At 43.7% G+C, this 18,303-nt stretch overlaps 1 protein-coding gene and 2 non-coding genes across 3 annotated transcripts in view; 1 reads left to right on the top strand and 2 right to left on the bottom strand.

The window, feature by feature from the left end:
* Positions 1-18,303, bottom strand: part of LOC137350402 (histone H2A-like) — an 85,693-nt gene that overhangs the window by 27,321 nt on the left and 40,069 nt on the right. The window lies entirely within an intron of this gene.
* Positions 8,418-8,508, bottom strand: trnar-ucu (transfer RNA arginine (anticodon UCU)). Its single transcript is given in 2 exon segments — positions 8,418-8,452; positions 8,472-8,508. It is a non-coding gene; the product is annotated as a tRNA-Arg (tRNA).
* trnaf-gaa (transfer RNA phenylalanine (anticodon GAA)) lies at positions 14,851-14,923 on the top strand. The gene has a single exon. It is a non-coding gene; the product is annotated as a tRNA-Phe (tRNA).

Raw genomic sequence — 18,303 nt, 5'->3', positions numbered from 1 at the left:
TGCTACAATTGAAATGTAAAAAAGAATTTCCAGTGACCTGCAACCAATGGACAAATACATTTCAGAAAGTTAAAGCTCATTCACCAATCCACAAATGTGTTTTTCTGCTTATATTTATAAACAACTCCTTCTCTCCACTATGAGAACTATACAATCACTCCAGTTATTTGAAAGTTAGTATAAGATGTTCCAGTTCATCAATTTTAAAACTGCAGCAGGTATTTTCCAGAAAACTTCTCTGTTGGAACCTCAGTCCCATTTAGATTGAAAGTGGACAATTAATGTATTCACTTGTTCATTGTGGACAGGTGTCTGACTTCGAATAAATCTCATTAACTTTCAATGAGGTGGCAGTATTTCTGTGCTCCCATTTTACACAGTCTGTCCTGTTCATGCACCATGTTTTTATTCTCCTCTCCCATTCTCCACAGGATACAGATTACAAGCATCATCAATCTAGCTGTTGAAAAGCATTGGAAGAATCTGGTCACACAGGTATTGAAACATTCATTTTCTGCCATTTTACAAGTTGGTTGCTTTAAACACAGTACAATGTGCAATCATCTTGAAAAGAGATTCTCTTCAATATCCAATACAAACTGAATTACAAACCTGACAGACAAACACAGGAGAACAAGTGACTAGTGAACACAAACCTCGTGGTGCTCATTTTCAGATTTATTGCAGTCATCTTACAAAAGAAGTGAAAGAATATTCCAGTGAAATGATTTGGAAAGTAGGTGTGACTTTTGTTGGTGCCTTTCTTTGCTCTGTTGATGAAACTTTCTTGCACCTGACTCCTGTTCATGTCTCTGTTTCCTCTATTGAATGAGGAAGGAGGTATTTGATCAGAAATCAACTGGATTGTGTACCTTTGAGAGGGGATTTCTGCACCATCAGGGCTGGAAACAGGAGTGAGTGAAAGACAATGTGTGGAGTTTGATTTTGTACAGAGGGAGAGCAAATCTAACAGGACTGTGAGATATTGGCCTGGATTTTACAGCCCCAATAGCGGTGAACTCTGAGACTTTCACTGCTATTGAGGGTCTGAACAGCACTGCAACTGCCAGTACATGCACACACTAACACCAGCATCTGGAAGTTGTGGTGGTGAGAAATGTGCTCAGAAGGAGCCTCTGATCATAATCGCACCAGCCCACTCTTTAAAGTGACAGGGACCTGTAGTTCAGCAATTTGGGCTCATTGCCCACAATGTACCCTGATTTTTACCTGGGTTGGATTAAAGCCGGTACCAACAGGCTCAGGGCCTGCTCGGGAAGGACTTTTCTGTTGACACAACAGCTCCACTATTCCAGGAAGACACCGGCAGCAGCAGGGGTCAACTTTCAGAGGGAGTTCAGACATTTTAAATGTTGTATTTTATTTCTTAATTGTATGTAAGTTTTTAGCATGGCCTTATCAGAGTTCTTAAATTTACATCTGACTTTTTATTAACAAGATTGAAGTGCTTTTAAAAGATCTCTAAATGTATATGACTTTTTATCAAGATTTACTTGGCTTCTTTGTAAAGACTCGAGCAAGATTGAAGTGACTTTTAAAAACTACATCTTATCCTTTAAAATCCTGCTTCCATGTAGATGACATTGGAAGATGGCTTCAGAATAGCTTAGACTATCTTTCTAACAGGTACTGCAACAGCTTAAGACCTACTTTTCTGCAAAAGCTGGTGAATTACCTTCCGGGAGCGGAGAGGAGCGGAGCGGAGCAGACCTATATGGACCGATATGAGGAGAACGCCGAGAGCGGAGCCTATAAATCCAATCCGAGGATCGAGGCCCAGTCTCTTACCTTCCGGGAGTGGAGTGGAGATCTTCCAGTGTGCTGGAGTTTTGAAAAAAAAGAAGCCAACTGTGATGTCAGAGGAGAGCTGCAAGGTGATTGGTTGGTGAGTCACTGCTGTTAGTGTATTTAAATATCATAAAGAAAAGGGCAAAGTTTTTTAGTTGAAAAAAAAACCTCTGCTGATAAGTTGAGTACTACGAAAGTGTTTTTTTAATTCAGTGTAGCTTATGAAGGACTTTAGATTGTAGTGGGTAGAACAAGGCCCCTAGTGTCATTAGTATTTTTTAATTAAGGGAGTAACTAATTAATCTAAGGGTAAGTCATGGCAGGAGAGCTCAGCCCCGTGATATGCTCCTCCTGCGCTATGTGGGGATTCAGGAACCCTCCCAGTCTCCATGACGACCATGTGTGCAGGAAGTGTATCCAGCTGCAGCTACTGGCTACTCGCATTATGGAGCTGGACCTGCGGGTGGTTTCACTGTGGAGCGTCCACGAAGCTGAGGACGTCATGGATAGCATGTTTAGTGAGGTGGTCGCACCGCAGGTAATGGATGCACAGGCAGAAAAGGGATGGGTGACCACCAGATGGAATAGTAGGAGCAGGCAGGTAGTGCAGGAGTCCCCTGTGGCCATCCCCCTCTCAAACAGATACACCGCTTTGGTTACTGTTGGGGGGAAGACCTCCCAGGGGAAAAGAGCAACAGCGCGGTCCGTGGCACCACGGAGGGCTCTGCTGCACCGCAGGGGAGGAAAAGGGGTGGAAGAGCTATTGTGATAGGGGATTCTATCAGAAGGGGTGCAGATAGGCGTTTCTGTGGCCGCAAACAAGACTCCAGGATGGTATGTTGCCTCCCTAATACTAGGGTCAAGGATGTTTCGGAGCAGCTGCAGGAAATTCTGAAAGGGGAGGGTGTGCAGCCAGAGATCGTGGTCCATATTGGTACGAACGACATAGGCAGGAAGAGAGATGAGGTTCTGCAAAGTGAATATAAGGAGTTAGGCAGAAGGTTAAAGAGCAGGACCTCTAGGGTTGTAATCTCAGGATTACTCCCTGTGACACGTGCTAGTGCGGGTAGGAATAGGAGGATTAGGCAAATGAATGCGTTGCTGAAGACTGGCGAAGGCGGGAGGGCTTCAGGTACTTGGATCATTGGGATCTCTTCTGGTGCAGAGGTGACCTGTACAAGAGGGACGGGTTGCATCTGAACTGGAAGGGGACCAATATCCTTGAAGGGAGATTTTATAGTAATACACGGGAGGGTTTAAACTAGTCTTGCAGCGGGGGTGGGACCCAAAGTAGTAGTCTCTCCAATGAGATAGTTGAGGCAAATGGAGAGGTTAAAGCAAGCAAGTCCAGTAGGCAGGCCAGGCAGGGGCAGGACAGGGAGCGTGGAAGGTCTGGTAGGCTAAACTGCATTTACTTTAATGCAAGTATCCTTACAGGTAAGGCAGATGAACTCAGAGCATGGATCGGTACATGGGATTGTGATATTGTAGCTATTACGGAAACGTGGTTGAGGGATGGGCAGGACTGGCAGCTCAATGTTCCGCGGTACCGATCCTTCCGGCGTGACAGAGGTGGAGGTAAGAGAGGAGGGGGAGTTGCACTATTGATTAGGGAGGACATCACGGCAGTACTTAGAGAGGATATCCCGGGGTGAATGTCCAGTGAGGCCATACTGGTAGAACTTAGAAATAATAAAAGGGTGATCCCTTTGATGGGATTATACTATAGGCCCCCCAATAGTCAGAGGGAAGTGGAGGGGCATATATGTAGGGAAATCACATATAAGTATAGGAATTATCGGGTTGTAATCGTAGGTGATTTTAACTTCCCTAATATTGACTGGGACTGCCTTAGTGCTAAGGGATCAGATGAGGAAGAATTTGTTAAGTGAATCCAGGATAGTTTTCTGAAGCAGTACGTGGATGGCCCGACTAGAGAAGGGGCTACACTCGACCTCCTCTGAGGAAATGAGGATGGGCAGGTGGTTGATGTGTCAGTGGGGGAGCACTTTGGGACCAGTGACCATAGCTCCATTAGCTTCAAGATAGTTATGAAAAAGAATAGGACTGGTCCTCAGGTTGAAGTCCTAAATTGGGGGAAGGCTAATTTCCATGGCATCAGACAGGAACTCTCAAAAGTTGAAATGGGACAGGCTGTTTACAGGTAAAGGGACGTCTGGCAAGTGGGAGGCTTTTAAAAGTGAGATAGGAAGAGTTCAGGGCCAGCATGTTCCTGTTAGATGGAAGGGCAAGGCTGGCAAGTTTAGGGAACCTCGGTTGACGAGGGATATTGAGGGTCTGGTCAGGACAAAGAAGGAGGCATACGTCAGGTATAGGCAGCTGGGATCGAGCGAGTCCCTCGAGAAGTATAGGGGATGTAGGAGTATACTTAAGAAGGAAATTAGGAGGGCGAAAAGGGGCCATGAGATTTCCCTGGCAGATAAGATAAAGGAGAATCCTAAAAGATTCTATAAGTATATTAAGAGTAAAAGGGTAGCTAGGGAGAGAGTAGGTCCCCTTAAGGATCAGTGTGGCAATCTATGTGTGAAGCCACGCGAAATGGGCGAGGTCTTAAATGAATATTTCTCGTCTGTATTTACCGTGGAGAAGGTCATGGAAGCTAGTGAGTTCAAGGGAGGGAACAGCGATATCCTGCAGCATATCAACATTACAAAGGAGGAGGTGTTGGAGGTTTTGAAGCGCATTAAGGTGGATAAATCCCCAGCGCCTGATCAGATGTATCCTAGGATGCTATGGGAAGCAAGGGAGGAGATTTCTGGGGCGCTGGCAGAGATTTTTGTATCATCGTTAGCCACGGGTGAGGTACCGGAAGACTGGAGGATAGCTAATTTGTCAATTAATAAATTAAATAACAAATCATGTCGCCTCTTTCTCTTCTAAACTCTGGCGGAGACAAGCCTAGCTTGTCCAATCTTTCCTCGTAAGACAGCCCAGCCATTCCATGTATTAGTCTCGTAAACTTTCTCTGTACTACCTCCAATGTATTTACATCCTTCCGCAAATAAGGAGACCAGTACTGTACTCAGTACTGCAGAAGAGGTCTCACCAATGTCCTGTATAGCTGAAGCATAACCTCCCTACGATTGTATTCAATTCCCATGGTGATAAATGATAACATTCTATTAGCTTTCCTAATTACGTGCTGGACCTGCATACTAACCTTTTGCAATTCATGCCCTCGGACACCCAGATCCCTCTGCATCTCAGAGCTCTGCAATCTCTCACCATTTAGATAATGTGCTTTTTTATTCTTCCTGCCATAGTGGACAATTTCCGACTTTCCCACATTATACTCCATTTGCGAGGTCTTTGCCCAATCACTTAACCTATCTATATCCCTTTGTAGCCCCTTTATGTCCTCTTCACAACCTACTTTCCTACCTATCATTGTGATCAGCAAATTTAGCAACAATACCTTCAGTCCCTTCATCTAAGTCATTTATATAAATTGTAAAAAGTTGAGGCCCCAGCACAGATCCCTGTGGCACACCACTCGTTACTTCTTGCCAACCAGAAAATGACCCATTTATGCTGACTCTCTGTTTCCTGTCAGCTAGCCAATCTTCGATCCATGCCAAGATGTTACCCCCGACACCATGAGCTTTTATTTTCTGCAATAACCTTTGATATGGCACCTTATCCTTCTGGAAATCGAAATACAATACATCCACTGGTTCCCCTTTATCCACAGCACATGTAACTCCCTCAAAGAACTCCAATAAATTGGTTAAACATGATTTCCCTTTCAAAAAACCATGTTGACTCTGCCTGATTACCTTAATTTTTTCTAAATGCCCTGCTATAACATCCTCTGTAATAGCTCCAAACATTTTCCCTAAGACAAATGTTAAGTTAACTGGCCTGTCGTTTCCTGCTTTCTGTCTCCCTCCCTTTTTGAATAAATGAGTTACATTCACTCTTTTCCAATCTAACGGAACCTTCCCGAATCTAGGGAATTTTGGAATATTAAAACCAGCGCATCAACTATCTCACTAGCCAATTCAGGACCTGGCGACTTGACAACCCGCTGCTCCAACAATTTGTTTAGTACCACTTCCCTGGTGATTGTAATTTTCTTGAGTTCCTCCATCCCTTCAATTTCCTGATATACGGCTGATACTGGGATGTTATTTGTATACTCAATAGTGAAGACCGATGCAAAGTATCTGTTCAATTCATCTGCCATCTCTTAATTATCCATTATTAATTCCCCAGACACACTTTCTATTGGACCAACAGTCGCTTTGTTAACTCTTTTCTTTTTAAAATATCTATCGAAACTCTTACTAGTTGTCTTGAAATTCCTTGCGAGCTTTCTCTCATACTCTAATTTTACCTTCCTTATCAATCTATTAGTCTTTCTTTGCTGTTTTTTTTATATTCTGTCCAATCTTCTGACCTGCCTCCCACCTTTGCACAATTATAGGCTTTTTCTTTAAGTTTGATAGTATCTTTAACTGTTTTCGTGAACCATGGATGGTGAGTCCCACCTTTGGAACTTTTCTTTCTCGTTGAAATGTAACTATTCTGTGTATTCTGAAATATCCCCTTAAATGTCTGCCACTGCATCTCTATTGACTTATCCCTTAACCTAATTTGCCAGTTCACTTTAGCTAGCTCTGCTTTCATGACCTTATAATTGCCCTTATTTAAATTTAAAATACTAGTCTGGGACCCACTCTCCTCTCCCTCAAACTGAATGTAAAATTCAATCATATTATAATCGCTACTACCTAGGGGCACCTTAACTATGAGGTCATTAATTAATCCTATCTCGTTGCACAATGCCAGGTCTAGTATAGCCTGCTCTCTGGTTGGCTCCAGAACGTATTGTTCCAAGAAATTATCCCCAAAACATTCTATGTACTCCTCATCTAGGCTACCTCTGCCCATCTGAATTTTCCAGTCTATCTGTAGATTAAAATCCCCCATAATTATCACAGTACCTTTCTGACAAGCTGCCATTATTTCTTCCTTTATATCCCATCCGACAGTGTGGTTAATGTTAGGTGGCCTGTACACCACTCCCACAAGTGACTTCTTGCCTTTATGATTTCTCATTTGTACCCAAACTGCTTCTGCATCCTGATCTCCAGAACTCAGGTCATCCCTCTCTATTACGCTAATACCATCATTAATTAACAGAGCTACCCCGCCACCTTTTCCTAGCTTCCTGTCCTTCCAAAATGCCATGTCACCTCCAATATTCACATCCCAATCTATGTCGCCCTGCAGCCATGTCTCTGTAATGACTATCAGATCGTACTTATTTATTCTATTTGTGCTCTCAGTTCATCTGTTTTGTTTCGAAAGCTCCATGCATTCAGATACAGAGCATTTAGTTTTGTCCTTTTATTATTTTTGTCACCTCTAGCCTTATCTGTCGATTTACTCTTAGATTTGTACATTCTGTCCCTTCCTGTCACAGTCTGTTTATCATTTCCCATATTTATACCTTTCTCTCTTGCCTTGTCTCTCCTCCTTGATTCACCATATCTTCCCAAATTTGATCCCTTGCCCCCACTATTCAGTTTAAAACCGTCTCTACTTCCCTCGTTATGTGGCTCGCTAGAACACCGGCACCGGCACGGTTCAGGTGTAGACCGTCCCAACGGTACAGCCACCTCTTTCCCCAGTACTGGTGCCAATATCCCACGAACCAGAACCCACTACTACCACACCAGTCTTTCAGCCGAACATTACTTTCTCTAATCTTATTTGTCCTATGCCAATTTGCACGTGGCTCAGATAATAATCCAGAGATGATTAACTTTGAGGTTCTGCTTCTTAATTTGGTGCCGAGTTCCTCATACTGACGATGCAGAACCTCTATCCTTGTCCTGCCTATGTCGTTGGTACCGACATGGACCATGACGACTGGATCCTCCCCCTCCCATTGTATGTTTCGCTCCAGCCCTGAGCAGATGTCCTGAATCCTGGCACCGGCAGGCAACACAGCCGTCTGGACTCTTGCTCTTTGCTGCAGAGAACAGAGTCAATCCACCTTACTATACTGTCTCCTACTACCACTACATTCCTTTTTTCTCCCTCTTTGAGCCGCAAACACTTACTGCAGACGTGTTTGCCCTGGATCACACTGGCATCCAGGAGCTCCCACATGCTGCAGCTGTGACACATCACCTGTCCGGTCATCCTTAACGTGTTTCAATTAACTACTTAAATATTTTATTCAATTATTCATTTTATTGCATATTTTATTAAACTTACCACTAGTTTGTTTACTATTTTAAACGTGAGGACTAAAATGGACCTTAATCACTTACCAGATGCGCATCAAGCAGGTCGGTTCTTCCAAACCAATCAACTACCTGCTTGCCTGTGATGTCACAGCTTACCAGATCCTCACCAAACAGCTCCTTCCACTGCACCGAAGAAAGAACCAAATCCTGTAAACTCACCCCAGCGGCTCTCTGTTTCCCTGCTCTCACTCTCCATAGTGACGTCACTCCTCGATTTTTTTTCCCCTGCTCTGCTCTTCTCTCTCTCGCTCTGTCTCCGAGTCTGTGCTTTTGGCGCATTTCTTCATTTGTTGTTCCGTTGTGCTCCTCTGTTTCTGGTCCAAAATCTGACTCTGGTGGGACTTGAACCCACAACTTTTGAACATCTTCTTAGTCATCATTTAGAAGTCCAACACGCTATCCATTGCGCCACAGAGCCTCACACATTTTTATTAACATCACTAAGGCCTTTGATCTTGTCAGCAGAGACGGCCTCTTCAAACTGCGATGGAACATAGGCTGCCCTCCTGACCTCTTGGGCATCATCTCTTCTTTCCACGAGAACATGCACAGTTCCATCAGTTACAATGGAGCAACATCAGACGCTTTCAAGATCAGCAGTGGGGTAAAGCAGGGCTGCACGCTGGCGCCAGCTCTCTTAGGAACAGAGGAACATAGGAGTAGGCCATTCAGCCCATCGAGCCTGCTCTGCCATTCAGTTCGATCATCGCTGATCACCTACCTCAAAGCCCCTTTCCCATGCTATCCCCATATCCCTTGATGTCATGAGTATCAAGATTTCTATCAATTTCTGTCTTGAACATGCTCAATGATTGAGCTGCCACAGCCCTCTGGGGCACAGTATTCCAATGATTCACCACCGTCTGAGTGAAGAAATTCCACCCATCTCAGTTTTAAATGGCCTACTCCTTATTCTGAGACGATGTCCTTTGGTTTTAGACTCACCAACCAGGGCAAACATCCTGTCTACATCCACACTGTCACGCCCTGTAAGAATTTTGTCAGTTTCAATCAGATCACCTCTCATTCTTCGAAACTTTAAGGAATACAGGCCCAGTTTCCTCATAAGACAATCCCACCATCCCAGGGATTAGTCTGGTGACATAAAAACAAGAAATGCTGGAACCACTCAGCAGGTCTGGCAGCATCTGTGAATAGAGAAGCAGAGTTAACGTTTCAGGTCAGTGACCCTTCTTCGGAACTGACATATATTAGAAAAGTCACAGGTTATAAGCAAGTGAGGTGGGGGTGGGGCAAGAGATAACAAAGGGGAAGGAGTAGATTGGACCAGGCCACATAGCTGACCAAAAGGTCATGCAGCAAAGGCAAACAATATGTTAATGGTGTGTTGAAAGACAAAGCATTAGTACAGATTAGGTGTTAACGGACTGAATATTGAACAGCAGCAAGTACAAACCTGAAAAAAAACAGTAGGTAAGCAAACTGAACAAACTGAGATGAAATGAAATAAATGCAAAAAAAATTAGTCTGTTGACCCTCTGTTTCACTCCCTCTTTGGCAAGTATTTCCTTCATAAGATGAGGAGACTAAACTGTACACAATACTCCAGTGCGGATTCACCAAGGCTCTATACAATTGCAACAAGACATCTTTACTCCTGTACTCATGACCCCTCGTGTGGGTACAACATACCATTTGCCTTCCTAATTGATTGCTGCACCTGCACAAGAGCTTTTAGTGTCTCAGGAACAAGGACACCCAGGTCCCTTTGGACATCGACACTTCCCAACCTCTCACCATTTAAGAAATACTCTGTCTTTCTGTTTATTCCACCAAAGTGGATAACTTCACACTTATTCACATTATATTCCATGTTCTTGCCCATTCACTGAGCCGCTCCAGGTCCCCTGGAAGCCTCTCTGCATCCTCCTCACAACTCACACTTCACCGAGCTTTGTGTCATCTGCAAACTTGGAAATATTACATTTAATCCCCACATCCAAATCATTTATATAGGTTGTTAACAGCTGTGGCTCCAACACTGATCCTTGCAGTACCCCAATAGTAACAGCCTGCCATCCTGAGGAGGACCCGTTATTCCTGCTCTCTGTTTTCGGTCTGTTAACCAATTCTCAATCCATATCAGTATATTATCCCCAAGCCTATGTGCTCTAATTTTGTTTACTCACCTCCTGTGTGGGACCTTACCAAAGGAAAATGAAAATACCACACATCCACTGGTTCTCCTTTATCTGTTCTATAGGTAACATCCTCAAAAACTCAAGAGGTTTTTCAAACCTGTTTTCCTTTTCATAAATCTATGTTGACTCTGCCCAATCATATCATTATTTTCTCACTGTCTAGTTATCACATCCTTTATAATTGGCATATTCTTCTCCATGCTGCTATTGTACACTTTCAATGACTCAGATGGGGGTGTTCACCTGCACATCAGAGCTGACGACAAGCTGTTCAACTTGGCAAGACTGTGCGCCAAGACCAAAGTGGGGAAATTCCTAGTCTGTGAGTTGCTGTTTGCTGATGATGCTGTGCTGACATCCCATAATGAAGTTCAGTCACAGCAGCTTGTAGATCGGTTCTCCCTGGCCTGCAAAGAGTTTGGACTGACGATCAGCATCAGGAAGATGAAAGTTATGGGCCAGGACGTAGAGACACAACTTTCCATCAACAACGACAACCTCACTTTGGAGGTTGTCAACAGCTTCACATACCTTCAATCAACAATCACCAGCAATCTGTCCCTTGATACTGAAATCAGCACCAGGATTGCCAATGCTGCAGCTGTCATGTCAAAGTTGAGAAGACAAGTGTGAACCGACAGCAAACTGACCGAAAATACAAAGCTCCACGTGTACCAGGCTTGTGTTCTCAGCACCCTCCTTTATAGTAGAGAAGCATCAACAACTTATACAAGCCAAAAAAAGCGGCTGAACAGCTTCCACCTCCACTGCCTCAGATGGATACTGGGCATCTCCTGGCAGGACAGAGTGCCGAATGCGGAAGTACACCAGCGTGCAGGGATCCGCAGCATGTTTGCCCTCTTGAGTCAGCGGTGACTCTGTTGACTGGGCCAAATGGATGACGGTCACATTGCCAAATACATGCTCTATGGTGAGCTTGCTATAAGCACAAGACCAACAGGTCAGGGAAAAAATCAAGTCCTTTGGAGAGGTTTGAGTTAATTCAGGAGAGTGGGCATGGATTTATCAATGGGAGTTCATGCTTGACGAATCTAACTGCATTTGTTGATAAACTATCTGAGAATGCTGATGAAGGGAATGCAGTGGATGTTGTTTATATGGATGTTACGAAAGCATTTTATAAAGTACCACATAAAAGGGTGGTTAACAAAATTGGGGTTCATGGATTAGGAGGGTCAGTGTCCATTTGGATAGTAAATTGTTTTAAAGACTGAAAACAGCGAGTCATATTAAATGGTTCTTGGTCAGACCGGAGGATAGTCGACAGTGGTGTTCCCCAAGGGTCAGTGCCAGAACCACTGCTTTTTTTGCTCAAGGTAAGTGACTTGGATCTTGGAATACATAGTAGAATCTCAAAATATGCCGATGACACCAAACTTGGAGGAGTGGCAAACAGTGAGGATGATATGAACTGCCTGCAACAGGACAGTGATAGGCTAGCAGAATGGGCAGACAGGTGGCAGATGGAATTTAATAGTGACAAGTGTGAGGTGATGTATTTTGGCATAAGGAATAGGGAGAGGCAATATATACTTAATGGCACAGTTCTAAAGAGTGCGCTGGAATAGAGGGACTTGGGGTTCATGTGCATCGATCTTTGAAGGTGGCAAGACATATTGCGAGAGTGGTTCGCAAAGCATATGGGATCTTGGGCTTTATAAATAGAGGCATTGAGTACAAAAGCAGGGAAGTTATGCTGAACCATTATAAAACTCTGGTTAGGCCCCAATTGGAGTGTTGCTTCCAGTTCTGCTCAGCAGACTTTAGAAAGAATGTGAGGGTCCTTGAGAGGATGCAGAGGCGATTTACCAGAATGGATCCAGGGATGGGAGATTTTAGCTACAAGGTTAGGTTGGAAAAGCTAGGATTATTCTGCCTATATCAAAGGAGATTGAGTGGAGAATTGATAGAGGTGTATAACACCTCTAGAGAACAGGCCATCCGAGACTGGGTATTGTGTAATGAGAAAGGATTAGTTAACAATCTTGTTGTGTGGGGTCCCTTGGGGAAGTGCGCCCATAATATGATAAAATTCTTCATTAAGATGGAGAGTGAGAGAGTTGATTCCGAGACTCGGGTCCTGAATCTAAACAAAGGAAACTATGAAGGTATGAGGCGGGAGTTGGCGATGATAGATTGGGGAACGTTACTTAAAGGGTTGACAGTGGATAGGCAATGGCTAGCATTTAAAGAGCTCATGGATGAATTACAACAACTGTTCATTCCTGTCTGTGCAAAAGTAAAACAGGAAGGGTGGCTCAACTGTGGCTTACAAAAGAAATTAAGGAAAGTATTAGATCCAAGGAGGAGAAATATAAAATGGTCAGAACAAGCAGCAAACCTGAAGATTGTGAGCAGTTTGGAATTTAGCAGAGGAGGACAAAAGGATTGATTAAGAAGGGGGAAATAGAGTATGAGAGTAAGCTAGCAGAGAACATAAAAACTGACTGTAAAAGCTTCTATAGATATGTGTAGAGAAAAAGATTAGTGAAGACAAATGTGGGTCCCTTACAGTCAGAAAAGGGGGAATTTATAATGGGGAACAAAGAAATGGCAGACCAATTAAATACATACTTTGGTTCTGTCTTCACAAAGGACGATACAAATTACCTCCCAGAAATGTTGGGGAACATAGGGTCTAATGAGAAGGAGGAAGTGTATGAAATCTGTATTAGTAGGGAATGTTTGGGAAATTGATGGGATTGAAGGCCGATAAATCCCCAAGGACTGATAATCTACATCCCAGAGTACTTAAGGAGGTGGCCCTTGAAATAGCAGATGCATTTCTGGTCTTTTTTCAAAATTCTGTAGACTCTGGAACAGTTCCAATGGATTGGACGGTAGTTAATGTAACTCCACTATTTAAAAAAAGAGGCAGAAGGAAAACAGCGAATTATATACCGGTTAGCCTGACATCAGTCGTGGGGAAAATGCTGGAGTCCATTATAAAAGATGTAATAGCAGAGTGCAATAATAACTCGTCTCCACTCCGAGTATTTCTAAATCCCACACATTCACTATAATGTGAACAATTATTTCCTGTTGTGTCTCTCTCAGATTTGTAAACTTCACTGTATTGGAGTGAGGTGACATCTACTGGCGGGAAGCAAGAACTGCAATCAAGCAGCAGAAACTCCACAGTCTGTCAGGGTTAAAGAAACATTGCAATGTGAGGATACAGCGAAGTGGTTTGATTGGGTAGATGGAGACATGATTCCACTTGTGGTGGTGTCTGAAGCAAAGGCCAGAAATACAAAATTGTCATTAATAAAAGAAATGAGGAATTCATGAAAAATGTAGTAACGTAGTGAATGGTTAGAATGTGAATAGAATAGAAAGTGAGATTGGATGGACAGAAGCAGTCTGAAAGGATGGCTGAAACAAAAGGTGAGTGCCCTGAAACGTTAACTGTGTTTCTCTCAGCACAGATGCTGCCAGAGCTGCTGAACATTTCCAGCACTTTCTGTTTTTATTTCAGCATTTGCAGGATGTTGCTTTGATCTGAAAAAAAAATGGATGATTGGCTGGGGGGTTCCAGTGAAATTCCACAGCAGCGAAAGAAACCTGACCTGTCAGTGGCTCGTTGGTCTAGGGGTATGATTCTCGCTTAGGGAATGTGGTTGATTAACATGTAAGAAATCCAAGTTTCTAATCCCAGATGAGCCCTGGCCTGCTGGCATTTGTAGATTAAGGTTATCTATTGGTTTCAGCCTTGCAGAAGGTGGAATTGACTTACATACGGAGCTGGCTTGAGGACCAGACAACTGGATTCAAAGAGCTTGTCGACAAAATTGTAATTAACTAAATGTACAGATAGCCAAGTGGGAATATAAAGTTGTTGCAGTAATTGAGACCTGACTCCAAAAACAACAGGACTGGGTTCTGGAATGGAATGGAATTCTTCAGTGTTTCTGTTGTTTGGCTTGCATTGACTCATCGATTTTCTTGTTTTTCACTTTGTCGATGTCTTTGAATAATTGTGGATCCTTCTTCAGTGTGTCTTCTTTCACCAGGTAGTTCTGACCTCTGATGATGTTGATCGTAATCAGCTTCAATTCGCTGATAGTTCTGGAACTGAGCAGATTTCCTTTGCTTGAGTCTACAACATGGAACTCAGTCTGACATGTGGACCCATGGGAGGATTTGAATGCCATCCCTGCGTTGGAGTTGCATCCATCCAATAAGAGACCGAGTAGAAGTGATAGTTCTGTCAGTCGAATATGAGACTTTTAATGGCAGGGTTGTGAGTTTGAGTGCCATTCTGTTTTTCCCTTTTTTAAGGCTTCATGAGCAGAGAGTACAGGGAGTGTTTGAAATGAGCAAGTCTCGCTTTGATTCAGGACTCTTACCTCTCAGCAGCATCTCACTATGAAAGATTGAATTTGATCTCATTTCATTCTCAGCTCGGGGTCTGTGCGGCTCAGTGGCACTTCTGGCTGTCTCCCGCTTCACAATCCATCAGTACTGAGAAAGCAATGGGGAATATTACTCACATGTTGTGTTCTTTAATTTTTTGGAAAACTTGAATGTATGTATTTTCTTCCAAAACAAGGACACCAAGCCACTGTTAATGTAGGGCTGAAATAGCTCAGTTGGGAGAGCGTTAGACTGAAGATCTAAAGGTCCCTGGTTCAATTCCAGGTTTCAGCAATTTCGCTTCCTTATGCGTCCCTTGCCTTGGTTCTGATTTTCCAGTTGCACAATTTACTTTGAAATTATTTACCAAGCACCAGTGGATTGAATTTGAGAAACAACACAGAGTCATTTCCAATATAGAAGGTGGTCATTTGGCCTATCACGTCCATGCTGGCTCTCCCCGGAGCAATCTAGTCAGTTCCACTCACCAGCTCGATCCCTTTCCTCCTGCAAGTTTCTTTCCTTCAAGTATCCATCCAATTTCCTTTTCAAATCATTGATTGTCTCTGCTTCCACCACACTCGTGGGCCAAGACATTACCACCCACAACATAAAAAATTCCACCTCATCAAGGATGGGAAATACTTACATCTTCTATATTTGCTTATTCTCTATTTCTATGAGAATAGACTGGCAGTCAACATGAAAGGAAACCCAAAAATCTTCGAGCAGCATGAAAATGATAAGTGGGTAGTAAGAGGTTGAGTCGGGCCTATTAGGGACAAAAAGGATAATATAAGCTTAGAGGTGCAGGGCAATGTTAATCTACTTAATGAGTACTTTGCATCAGTGATCACTGAGGAAGTGGAATTTGACAAAATATCACATGAAGTGAAGAAAGTAGAGGCAATGGAGAGAGTACAAATTAGGAGAGGGAGGTACTAAAAAGGCTGGCTGTGCTTAGGGAAGATAAATCACCTGGTCCGGATGGCTCACATCCCAGGTTGCGAAAGGAAATGCGGATGCAGATAACAGAAGGGCTTGCTATAATCTTCCAATCTTCCCTGGATACGGGGGAGGTGCCAGAGGATTAAACAGTGGCAAATGCGACACCCTTATTCAAGAAAGGGTGTAAGGACAGTCCGGGTAACTACAGGCTAGTTAGATTAACAGCAGCGGTGGGTAAGGTTTTAGAAAGAATAATCAGGGTAAAAAATCAACAGTCACTTGGAGAGGTTCGAGTTAATTAAGGAGAGTGAGCATGGATTTATAAATGGGAGTTCATGCTTGACTAATCTAACTGCATTTTTTGATGAACTAACAGAGCATCTTGATGAAGGGAATGCAGTGGATGTTGTTTATATGGATTTTAAGGAAGCGTTTGACAAGGTACCACATAAAAGGGCGGTTAACAAAATTGAGGTTCGTGGTATAGGAGGGTCAGTGTCCAATTGGATAGAAAATTTGTTTAAGGACAGAAAACAGCGAGTCTTATTAAATGGTTCTTTGTCAGACTGGAGGATAGTCGACAGTGGTGTTCCCCAAGGGTCAGTGCTAGAACCACTGCTTTTTTTGCTCGAGGTAAGTGACTTGGATCTTGGAATACAGAGTAGAATCTCAAAATATGCCGATGACACCAAACCTGGAGGAGCGGCAAACAGTGAAGATGATGTGAACTGCCTGCAACAGGACAGTGATTGGCTAGCAGAATGGGCAGACAGGTGGCAGATGGAATTTAATAGTGACAAGTGTGAGGTGATGTATTTTGGCATAAGGAATAGGGAGAGGCAATATTTACTTAATGGCACAGTTCTAAAGAGTGTGTTGGAATAGAGGAACTTGGGGTTCATGTGCATCAATCTTTGAAGGTGGCAAGACATATTGCGAGAGTGGTTCGCAAAGCAAATGGGATCTTGGGCTTTATAAATAGAGGCATTGAGTACAAAAGCAGGGAAGTGGTAGGGGAATTGAGGGGATGTGGTAGGAATATGGGATTAATGTAGGATTAGTATAAATGGGTGGTTGATGGTCGGTACAGACTCGGTGGGCTGGAAGGACCTGTTTCAGTACTATATCTCTAAATAAATAAATAAGAAGGCTGAGGCAGTAAACCTGGACAGTAAATCCGGAGTGGAGTCCTGGAGGCGGTTACCTGTTACTTTTCAGGCAGTTTTCCAGCGACTCCTACAGCAGAGCTGGTACCAAACAGTACTGGTTTTTCCTTTCCTTTGGACAATACGAGCAATGCTGAGAGGGGGTCCTGATGCTCAGGGTCTCCATACTATTTGCCCAGGCCTGTGCCCTAGAGAGGACACTCCAGCTTCGTGGTTAAACATTGGCACAACCCGGGAATAAACAGTTACTGATTATAAGCTCTCATTCAATTGGTGTAGAGTATGAGCGCCAGGGGTTACTTCGGACAGTGGGAGAGCTCTTAGTGTCTCATTGGATAGCTACCATTCACTCCAAGCTGGGCAGCCCCCAGTCAGTTAGGTGCTGTGAAGCCACGACCTGCTTGCTTCAATGGGTGCTTGGAGCTTAGAGAGTCATCTCTCAACAGGCGCATTGATAATATATGCACCAAGAAAAACAAACTCAACAAAGAAGACACCAGTCCTTCGCATCACAAGCTGGAATGTAAGGACCATGTGTCCTGGCCTTACCCACAACCTTCTGCAGGTTGATGACACACACAAGACAGCTGTGATCGACAAGGAACTCACAAGGCTCAATGTGGACATTGCTGTGCTGCAAGAAACTAGACTCGTTCAAAGTGGATCCCTCAAAGAGAAACACTACACCTTCTTCTGGCAGGGGAAAGCCCAAGAGGCAACTCGTGAGCATGGAGTGGGTTTCACAGTAAAATACACGCCACTTGAGATGAGTGAACCACCCACAGTAGGCTCAGAGAGACTTCTTACTCTTCACTTGTCAATAAGCGTGGGCCCAGTTAATCTCATGTGCATCTATGTCCCGACACTCACCTCCACCCCAGATGTCAAGGATCAATTCTATGTGACACTTGACACTGCCATCAGAAGAATTCCCAGCACTGAGGGACTGTACCTTCTAGGAGACTTCAACACAAGCTTGGATACTGACTACACAGCTTTGCCAATGTGCATAGAGCACCAGGGGATTGGCAAGATGAACGAAAATGGACAGAGGTTGCAGGAGCTATGCTGTCACCATGGATTCTGTGTGATGAACAGCTACTTCCAGGTCAAGCTGTGCTAGAAGGTGTCCTGGAGACATCCGAGATCATGCCATTGGCACCAGCTAGACCTTATCATCACCAGACATACCACCCTCAGCAGTGTCCTCATCACTCGCAGCTATCACAGTGCTGACTGTGACACTGATCACTCCCCGGTGTGTAACAAGGTTAAGCTTCAGACAAGGAAGCTTCATCCATCCATGAAGAAAGGTCGTCTTCTGATCAACACTTGCCGAACCACTGATCCAGAAAGGACCCAGGAGTTCATCAACATCCTCGATCAGGCTCTTTCAGACAACAATGCTCAAGGTCTCAGTGCGGTGTCAAAGTGGAATCATCTGCACACCACCATCTATAACTCTGCACTCACTGTGTATGGGAAAAGAGATGGGAGGAATGCTGACTGGTTTGAGGCTTATTGGACTGAAATGGAGTCAGTTACTGCAACTAAGAGGAG

Source organism: Heterodontus francisci, chromosome 35 (genome assembly GCF_036365525.1).
Source record: "Heterodontus francisci isolate sHetFra1 chromosome 35, sHetFra1.hap1, whole genome shotgun sequence".
Taxonomy (NCBI): domain Eukaryota; kingdom Metazoa; phylum Chordata; class Chondrichthyes; order Heterodontiformes; family Heterodontidae; genus Heterodontus; species Heterodontus francisci.
The sequence above is the reverse complement of the archived record's forward strand: the minus strand, read 5'-3'. Positions and strand labels throughout refer to the sequence as shown.